We start from the raw sequence: 10,474 nt of genomic DNA, 5'->3' as shown, positions 1-10,474 counted from the left end.
TCAACGCAAAATTCTCCTGTTCACAATCACCCTTGGGGCCGTCTGTGGAAGGAAAGGTGGGATCGGAGATGATTTCCTCTGTTGGTGTTTTCTCAAGTGTTGTAGGTGAACCCCACTGGTACCAACTATGCTTACTGTTACAGGGAAAAGCATGTAAAAACAGTTCCTAGTGGTATATATTTATTGCATTGTGTATCAGAAAAAATACGACATACATCAAAGCCTTGATTTCATCGTAGTGATATAATTAAAGAATTTCATTTATGCAAAAATGCAAGCCCATTGATATACACATCTTAGGTAAATTGCAGGGCAGGTGGTACGTGGATCTGGAAAAAAATCAAGATGACCTGCATGAGTGTAGCGTGGGAAACTGGCGGGAGCTGCTCTCGGACCTTTCTGAGGTGAGCTTTGCACTGCGATGCGGACAGTGCTTCCAAACGCTGGACCGAAAGCGCCCGGGCTGGCTGAGAGCTGGGGATGGAGATCCCGGGTCCCTGGCTGGAGTGTTAGTTCCAGGGGTGCGCTCTGGCCCAAGGCAGTGTGTGTTCCTGAAGCTTTCCTGGTGATTCCGGAGCAGCCAGATTTGGGAACCTTGAAGAAGGGAGCGACACCTCCTTGGGCCTGGAAGATCAGTCATTCTTGGTAATTAAACTTACTTTAAGTATTTGCTGGCTGTGAAGTCTAAGTGGTGTTGACTGTCATCGGCATGGCTTTGAAAACTTTCCATTTTTAAACTGTGCCTCCGGGTCTCAGCATTGGGGGGGTGTGTGTAAATTAAAATACACACAAGTGAGCACACTATACCCTGGCCAAAACCACATTTTAATCAGATTTAACCAATTAAGCAAACAGGAGTGAATTATGCCATTGGGCTCGACAGTGCTGCGGGAGCAACCCAGCAGCGCGGGGCAGCCCAGGCGGGGGGTAATAAAGCGCACGTTTCCAGGGAGAGGAGACGCTCGGGCGGGAGCTGTTTCATGGCACATGAGGTTTACCCAGTGAGTTTCAGAGGAGTGTCGGGAGGCAGCTGCGGGGAGGCCTGGGCGGGAACGCTCCGGGCTGGAAACCCTGGGTCCCTTGAGGAGGCATCCCAGCGAGGGCGGGTGGGGAGGGTGAGGCACCGCAGAGCGCTCAGAGACCGCTAGGGCACCAGAGCGCAGCAACGTCACGGAGGGCTGGGGCAAACCCTCCTCCCCATAACGGCAAATGGTTGTTCCCGGGGGGGGGGGGGGGGGGGGGGGGTGGAAAGCAAAATATTATCCCAGAGGACAGTTAGGAAGCAGAATGAATTCTTCACGAAAATCAAAAAGGGCAAATACACACCTGTGTAGTTACAGCAGGTGAGATCTTGGGTGTCCTGGGGCAGTCCAGGGTTCAAGGCTCTGTTTCATGTTCAGACTAGGCGTTAGGTTATAGGCCCCGATTTTAGGATTAGAAAAAATGGTAAAAGAATGTGGGGTTAGAAGCCCGAGGGGCATCCAGCCGGCCCTGCCCGGAGTCAGCCGATGCGTGTGAACTCAGACCTTCACGGTTCAGGGCGAGAGAGCATTCGGGACCCCACAAAGAGAAGGGGCCAAGCGCCTGAGGCCAGGCCGCCCAGCAGGGTTTCCAGGGGAGTAGCAGATGTTTTTAACCGGCTTCCAATCCGCAAAGTCCTACTCACAAATTCCCAAATTCGGATCATTCTCCCTACATCTGATGGAGAGTTTTCATCCTGGGCTCGAGAAGCTTGGAACGCGGATTTACTTTACTGTTTTCTTTCATCAGTTTTGTCGCTTGTACATTTTAAAAACTAGTTCTTTCTGTCAGTCCTCTTCTGCTGCTGTCTATTTATAGAGATTGAAATTCCAGGATTTCTGGTGCAGTTTTCAAAAACTCTGGCTTTATGACACCTTGGTTATACTGTGCAATAATTTTTATAAACTCAATTAATTTGATTTCGGGGGACAGAAAATAGAGTTCAGCAGAGCTTGTCCACTAGGTGTCACTCTTGATCCAATTAAACCTGGTAAGCGGCATTTGTAAACAGAAGTACATCTACCAAATATTTCTGTAAACGTGAATAACAAAATGTCCCCGCCTGTGTGTTCTTAAGTCCTTTCCTTGCGATCCCTGACATAAACGGTGGCCATCGCCAGGTCTCCGGAGGACTAATTCCTACCACAGAGCCACTTTTGTTAGGAGACCTCTGGGCTGTGCAGGCGGCCACCCAGTCGAGCCTCCTCAAGACACCAATTGCTTTTTATGACACAGGCGGCCACCCAGTCGAGCCTCCTCAAGTCACCAATTGCCCCTCGGAGATCACACTGGCCTCTGCTGTGACTAGAGCGAATGCTTCCAAATTGCCCATTTTCCACTTGCTGCTTCCTGAGGTGCTGTCTCCTGCCCTGTCCAGGTGGCTCCTCCACCATCTCCACCTGGCCATCATCCCTGTGCTCCCGCTGCCGCCACCCCTGCCAGGGATCAGAAAGAAGGGTGCCGTTTGGGGACACTGAGCCTGGGTGTGGGGAGGAGCCCGCCTCTTCACCGATGCCACTCTGGGGCAATGCAGGAAAAATCGCTGCCTGCAATTTTGAATTTCAGAATATGGAATTGCATTGGCTACAGGTATTGGCCGAATTCTATTCATTTCTCTTTTGCACTGGCTTCGGGGATAAAGATGGACGTACCATCTACAGTTTACAGGAAAGCAACCATCTGATTCAGAGGGATTGTCTGCAGTTCTAATTAAAAATAGATTTTTTTGTTATTTAAAATTTTTTCTTTCCCAAAAATACAAGGAGTTCACCTTCAGAGAAGAAATAGAGCACTAATAGCTAATATTTATTAGGCGTGTTCTAGTTCAGGGGCTTGTCTCCAATCCATTCGCTGGTGTTATCTCCAGCACGATCTGGGGAGGTGGGTATCATTGCCACCGTGTTTCTGACTGAGCCTACAGCTGTAATGTCCCACGCTTGCCAAGCTGGAACTTTGATCTGGACCATCTGACCCCAAAAACTATACTATCCGTCAAGCCAGTGGTTCTTAACCAGGGTGTGTGTCAGCATCTCCTGGTGAGCTCTCAACATAATGTCCTCACAGACCTGTGCTGGCCCTTCCTGGTCAGAATTCCCTGAGTGATACTGGGTCCATTCAACAAAGAAGCACAAAGTGGGTATACAATATGTCAGGTAGTGATCGATGTTTTGGGAAGAGAAAACAAAGCAGAGTGAGGGAGTAGAGAGTGACAGGAGGTGCTGTCGTAGGAAGGGTCGGTGGGGAAGACCAACATCTCCAAGGAGGGGACAGATGAACTTAGACCCTAATGAAGTGGCGCAGTGAACTTTGCAGATGTAGCGGGAAGGGTGTTCTAGCAGAAGGAATAACAGGTGCAAAGGCCCTGCGGTATAAATGTGCTTGGTGTGTGGAGAAACAGCAAGAAGACCAGCGTGGCTGGAGTGGAGTTGGTGAGAGGAAAGTGCAGGGAGACAGGTGGGAGGCCGCCTGGAGCCAGATGGTTGGCCTTTGACTGGGGTTGCACAACTTTTAAAACAGGTGCAGGCACAAGTTCTCACTCTTCTAATGCTCTTTCCTTCTCTACCTTGCCGAGCAACGAAAAGGAAAAACAGGGAGGATAGAAGCCCCGCTAAAATACAGCGCCGATGAGCTGCCCCATGGCAGTCCCCGTGAAACTGCAGTTCAGGCGGTGAGGTAAGGGAGACCGAGAAGATGGCGGTGGACGCGGTGCTAATCTGATAATCACCGTGAATCCGAGTGAGACAGATTTGTTCGCCTCACTGTCTACAATTTACTTTCATTTGTGATTGAATTGTAATTTCCATTTAAAATCATTATAAGGAAACAATACGTTCCCATCACCCTCCCTTAAGTACCATCCTGGGGTTTTTAGTTTTGCGTTAACATTAAATCTGGTCATGCCGTCTTCCATTCCCGCCATCAGAGCTTTCCCTTGAGTAGATGCTGTTCTCTTCCTTGCGTTTACAACATGGGGACAAGCTGCCCATGCCGAGAGAAATGATGGTCGTGTTTCGTTTCTAAGATAAGTGCAGGTTGGTTGCATGTGAAATTTTGGTTTGAGAAAGGTAAATATCTCTCATATTTTTTGGGAAAAAAATCTTTCATATGGATGTAATTTAAGAAATATGTTTATTAAAGCAATAAAAATGCCATGTCCACAAATCCAGTATGGTAGTGGATCTTAAAGCAATTAAACAACTCACCACGATGAATACAGTTACCTTAGATAGTATTACTGTTAAATTTATTTTCCATATGCTCAGATTTATTATTTTAACTACCGTATGGAAAATACAATGATATGCTATGATTGGTCACTTGCCTAAGCCAGCTGGACACGTTGGAGGAGAGAGGGCTCCAGGCGAGGAAAGCAGATGACTTGGTCTGTCATAGCGCATGCACAAGCCCACCGTCAGAGCAGCTGAAACACACAGGTAAGGAATGAGGTCAGAAAACACATACCTTTTGTGACCTCAGAATGAGGCAGCAGAGAAGGCGGTTGTGAAACTGGATGCAAGATGTCATCCTAAATTTGTTAAAACAAAATCACGTGTTTACATATGCATTCAGTAACTGCTAGAATGGCTTACTCACAATATCGCCAGTGGTATTCCTGCAATGGAGGGTGGTTTCTGGGTGATTTCCTTTTTATTCTGTTGCCTATCTGTACTTCCTAAGATGAACACATTCTTGTGTAAAGGAGAAAAACTTGTACAATAAAGTTTATATACTTTTATATTGGAGGAAAAAACACCCCTAAAAGTTATTTTTAAAAAATGACATTTTTGTTGCATGCTGTGAAGACCGCATCCTGGTGTCTCCCAGTCTCACTGGCTGTTTTATATCTCACCAATGAGTTATTGAATCCGACTTATTTTAATTCGACACAAACTTTGCCTTCCACAATAGAAAACTGTAGCTTGATTCCTCTGTAACTTTTCCTGTTTTTATTGCAATCACTCCAACTCTACCCCCCAGAGGAAGGGACGATTTTCCTAGGTGACTGTTGACTGTCTTCTGGAGCTGGGTCTCAGGGAGCTTGGGATTCTGGAGCACACTGTCCGTTATCTATTCTGTCCACTAGAGGGCAGCAGATGATAGGACTTGTGGGCCATAAGTTGACTTCCCGTGTTGACAACTTTCTGGGAGAAGCGAGAAATGGTCCAGGCCTAGCTGGCTGGGTGTCACAGTGACTCTGTCATTCAGAAGGCCATATGGTTTATTTGTATTAGTGCAAATTAACAACAGAATGTTTCCCTATCCTCTGAACTATGGGGATGCCGAAAATTAACTTCTGCTCCGTTGTTAGGAGTTTCTGAAGATGCCAGTGACAAAAATCGACACACTTACGAATGGGAATTGCACCAAATAAGCGTTCTTTTATAAGATTTGTACACTATACACTGTATATTCTTTGAGTTTCTTGTTAACTAAGTTTGAGGCAGGGGCTGATAGAAAGTTGAGGTATAAACCATAGGTAAATGGTTCTTTCCCTCAAGGTGTATGAAATACAAAAGTCAGATAGTGTGGTACAAAGTCTATGTACTATTATGGGGACATAAAGGAGAGGTGGTTAGTAAAGAAACACTGGAGACATAAGTTTGACTTTGATTTGGGACTTGCAGAAAGTAATGCCTACAGATTGGAGTAGAGACGGGTTGGAAACTGGTGCCGCTGAATCCAGGCTGGGAAAGTACTTTGTGTGAACAGCAGAATGCTTTAAATTTAAAAAAAATTTGCATTTATTTAGGTGGAGCTGGCACTTTTTACTTTGCTCTATTCCCCACCATTCCCTATCATTGCACACCCAGCACTTCACACATTTCTCATACCTTCCTGTCTCCTGAAGACATTTTCGATTGCAACCCCTGGCTTACCGGAACTGGGGGCAGGGGATACAGTAGGGAGGAGGCAGACCTCCGGGAGCTGTGGCATGAATATTGGCTTGGAACTGGGAGCAGGTGAGTCCATGTGGAGGGTGTGAGGGATGGGGCTGGTGTATATGGGCTGTGGACTCAGACCAAGGGCCACATGAGAATGTGGTTACAAGGAGTGGAGGGTGGTAGTGGTGGTGACTTGAGGGAGTGGTCTAGCTCTGGGGACTGCTGTGGAGAGCTCTGTAACTGCTGGAGGATGAGAGGACTAGGAAGTCCTGGGAGAAGAGCAGGAATCAGCCTGGAAAAGCGCTGGAGAATTTTTCTTGTGCTCTCTACTATCTGTTCTCCCAATGGGTTTTGATGACCAGAACTGCTCTGCTGAAAAGAAACAGTGAACTCCGGGGTCACACACAACTGACGTGGGTGGGGGCTGCCCTCACCGTCACTCCCAACACCACTTACCTGTGTGTCCCCAGAAAAGTTGGTGTCTTGAGAGAATTGGCTCCCCACGTCTAGGACATAGGCGTCTCGTTGCACAGTCTTGGTGGCTCTGTGAGGTACAACACACTGCAGGGGGGTCGGCGCTGGTCCTGCTCCCCGCCCTGTTTCCACGGCTCGCTAGGGGCACAGTAGCTTAATCACTGCACTTCAGTTTTCTCATCACAAGTTAAAGGGATTGCATGAGGCAGCCTCAGAAGATTTGTTCAGCATTAGTTTCCGATGATTGGAGCTTAGAAAAGGAAGGCCAAGACCCAGCTCTTATAAATAAAGCAAGCTGTCGACAGAGAACACATTCCTCTTGTAGAGAGTATTGGTCCCGTTGCACTATGGGAGGAAACATGAGGGCAGGAGGGTGAAGAGAGGCAAAGAGTGTGAAGTCTATCAAGATTAGCCATGGGTTCCACTTCTAACTCCACCTTGCCTTAACTGAGTGACCGTAGGAAAGCCGCTGAACTTCTCTGAGCATCAGTTTCATTTGCGGAGTGATGACACTGGGATGTGTCTGGCAGGGTCTTGGCAAAATTAAATGAGCAGGTGTTTATAAATGTCTGCCCTGTCTTCCTTCCTACCCTCATCCCACATGGAAGTCACTCCTGTGAATCCCGAGTCCTGTCCGAGAGAGGGGCTCGAGGTGAGAAGGAGTGAAGTCTCAGGGACGCAGTGTCAAGAACTCATCTATGAAGAACGGTGGAGAGCACGTGCCAGCAGTTCCGTGATTAACTCAATTACAGATCTGAACAGTTAATAGGCTGTTTTCAGGCAGTTTTGATTGCCACAGCATTTTGCTGTTGCTCTGTCATCAAAAGAATCAAAGGAAGAATTGTGTTCAGGATCCACAGGCTGCTTCTAGAGCAAGTGCCCACGGTGGGGACGTGGCGGGAGCTGAAGACGACCCTCTGACCCACCTGCCACCGAGGCTGCAGGTCTTCACTGGGGCCTGTTGCTTTGACATAAGTCATCTTGTTCTCCCTGGAGTGTCCAGCAAAAGCCGTGTTTTTCAGCACCCCTGTGGGACATGACGTACCTCTCTCCTTAAGGGAGGCCCAGTGCAGCGCGGCTATCTGCAGGGGAGGAACGAAGTGGGGTGGGGAGAAAGGCTGGCTCTTCAACAGCCAGCCGCCAGCAGGTGGTTCTGTGCCATGGCCATTTCCTAGCAAACCTCAGTGAGGAATCTACACTAATAATGAAGTAATCTCATCTAGAACCAACGAGAAAGGCCCATTTTCTTGACTTCATTTCATCCTTAGATAAAGATCTGTTTTGGATAGAACCGTGGGATGGTTTGCAAGGCGTGATGTCACTAAACGTGGTTTCACAGTTTCATAGCATAACAAACAAAATTTCTTTGACTGATTTTTCTTGTAACAAGGCCCAGAACCACGTATTAACCTCTAACGTTTTTGGTGGACGGTTTAAAACCCAGCCATAGGTTCTTGAGGACAGAAGCTGCTTCGCTGAGGGAGGAGAGAGCAAGGCTTGGATGGTGTGGGAGGAGTGGAGGCGTAGGGTGAGAGTCAGACGGGAGAGGAGCCACAGCCACTGGCTTTTAGATGGAAGTAAGAGAGGGAGCCCTGGGATTCCTGCCAGGGCAGAGAAGCACCTGTGCTGGAGCAGGTGGCAGGGCGGGACTAGGGTGAGGCACGCGAGGCATCTAGTCGGCTAAGCTTAAGGAGGCACCTGCTGTCAGGCTCCTGTGGGTGTAGAGCTGGTGCCTGAGAGTGAGCACCTCCTTAAGCTTTGCATCCTGAGTGCTTACCTTGCTCCTTCTGGTCCAGGCCCCGGGAGTAGAGCAAGATGGAGAGGGGCTGCCCGCCCATCCGTGGCTTAGTGGTTAAGTTTGTGTGCTCCACTTGGCAGCCTGGGTTCGTGGGTTCAGATCCCCAGTGTAGACATCCTCCACCCATCAGCCATGCTGTGGCAGCGACCCACATATGAAGTAGAGGAAGATTGGCACAGATGTTAGCTCAGGGTGAATCTTCCTCAAGCTAAAAATGAGGAAGATTGGCGAAAAAAAAAAAAAAGGTGGAGAGACGTTCTTGTTTCTCCAAGACAGATTCCAACTTACCTCCTGCCTTGGTGACCTGGAGGTTCTGATAGAAATCTAAACAGTATAACTCTGGGAAAGAACATCTCAGGTGAATATTGGACTTACACTACAGTAAAAATAGAGACCACAGCTTAACAAAATAGAAACATTATTATTGAAGGTAAAAAAGTAAAAACAACTTCCTCCAAATTAGGATCCATTCACATTCTCGGTATATGGCTGGACAGCTGAGGTTTTTTCTCCTTCTTTCCTTTTCTCTACCTTTCTTCTTCTCTCTTTCAGCTCTTTCCTTCTATTTCTCTCTCTCTTTTCCTTTTGTTCTGTTTGACACCATTGAAGTGACTGCCCTTCTTTTTTTAATTTCTCTTTCCTTTGCTTCCGTTGCTTATAACAGATTTGGAGGGAAAAAAAAGGAATCAAATATCTGTTTCACAGCCATTTCATAAACAATACTGGCTCCTTTCTTTTGGTACCACAGGCACTGAAAGGCACTGTAGGAGGACATTTGTGACAGCGTGGTGATGAATTCATGACGAGGCGGCAGCGTAGACTTGAAACAGGTCCACTGTGTTTCTCTGCATTTAGCCAAGACCAAACCAGAACGCACGCCCATGGACGCGCAGCTGGATGCATGAAACAAAGAGGTTTTCTATTTTGTCATGAAAGGGACATAATTTGGGGGGAAAAGCCCTGCCCAAACCAGAAGTTCAGTTTGCATTTGTTTCAGCCAAACTGCTTCAAGCCTGGTCACAGACTTCTGTGGACCTCGATTGTTGCAGAAATGTTTTTTAAAAAGCCTTTTAGGTTTTGTTAAACCTCTCCAGAAGTTTATTTCAAAATAAAGGAGTTACTAACACAGCTTTTCCAACGTTAGATCATATTCTAAAGAACTCATACAATTCACTAGCAAATAAAAAAAATTCGATTAAAATATAGGCAGAGGATCTGAATAGACATTTTTCCAGAGAAGACACACAGATGGCCAAGAGGCACGTGGATAAGTGCTCAACATCATTAATCATCAGGGAAATGCAAACCAAAACCACAATGAGATATCAACACACACCTGTTAGAATGAAATATTCTTTATTTTAAACAACTTGAACTTTTTGAACTCTTTTTTTAAAATCGCATTTGTAAGTAGTCACATCTCATGTGAAACAGATTTTCAGAAATTTATTTTAAACTCTGATAAGGATTAAAATATTCCAGTCTACCACAACAGGAAGAAAAATTAACAAGGTTTGTACCATTCTCCTTTTTCTTGTTGTTTAAAACCTTTCACAATAAAGAATGTGCAACATATTATGTAAAGACAAGGAAACAAACTTTCAGCCAGAGCTGGAAGGCTGATGTGTATAGTTGTGCAGAATTCAGACTGCACAATGCTGGGGACACCATTCCTGTAAGAGCCATTGTAGATTTGTATATTTGTTACAATAATTTCCTAGCAAATCACTAGGAAATATCTTGGGGAAGGGGTCCCCCACCCTGCACCCAATTTGCAAAAAGGTGACATTTTGGAAAGCTGTGGCTCTGAGGCTGAGTTAATGTTTAAGAGGTTTATTTTTCTTCCTTTCGTCCTAGGCCTCTGGCTGAAGTGAAATGATTAGATTGGATTGGTTGTATCCTACTGTGCTTAAACTTAGGACTTTGCTCTCAACTTGCTGAGCATTCTAAAACAAACAAACAAGCAAAACATGGAGCATTGGCGTTCTTCTGTTCCACTGGTTGCCATTTGCTTTCTCTTGAGCCTAAACTGTTTCTTGCTGGGTTCCTCTCCTTAGTCCTTACTTTATGCCACATGCTGTTCTAAGCTCTTGATGGATGCTAGCTCATTGAATCTTACGCTCGCTGTTAACTCTTTTTACAAGGATGAGGAAACTAAGGCCCAGCGAGGGTAAGTAAGTGCTGGTAGTCACACGGCCAGTCAGTGGCAGAACTAGGATTTGAACCGAGTTAATGTGCCACCAAAGTTCCTGCTCTTAACCTTGCCACTCTCTGCCTCTCCTGAGTTGGTCTCTTTTCT

General features: G+C 46.5%; 1 long non-coding RNA gene across 1 annotated transcript; it reads right to left on the bottom strand.

Moving 5' to 3' along the window:
- Positions 1-4,130: 4,130 nt before the first annotated feature.
- On the bottom strand, positions 4,131-8,935 carry LOC139076016 (uncharacterized). Its single transcript, XR_011527204.1, has 4 exons — positions 8,464-8,935; positions 8,155-8,310; positions 6,360-6,722; positions 4,131-4,441 (listed from the first exon to the last, which is right to left on the bottom strand). It is a non-coding gene; the product is annotated as an uncharacterized lncRNA (long non-coding RNA).
- Positions 8,936-10,474: the final 1,539 nt, after the last annotated feature.

Source organism: Equus przewalskii, chromosome 15 (genome assembly GCF_037783145.1).
Source record: "Equus przewalskii isolate Varuska chromosome 15, EquPr2, whole genome shotgun sequence".
Classification (NCBI taxonomy): Eukaryota; Metazoa; Chordata; class Mammalia; order Perissodactyla; family Equidae; genus Equus; species Equus przewalskii.
The sequence above is the reverse complement of the archived record's forward strand: the minus strand, read 5'-3'. Positions and strand labels throughout refer to the sequence as shown.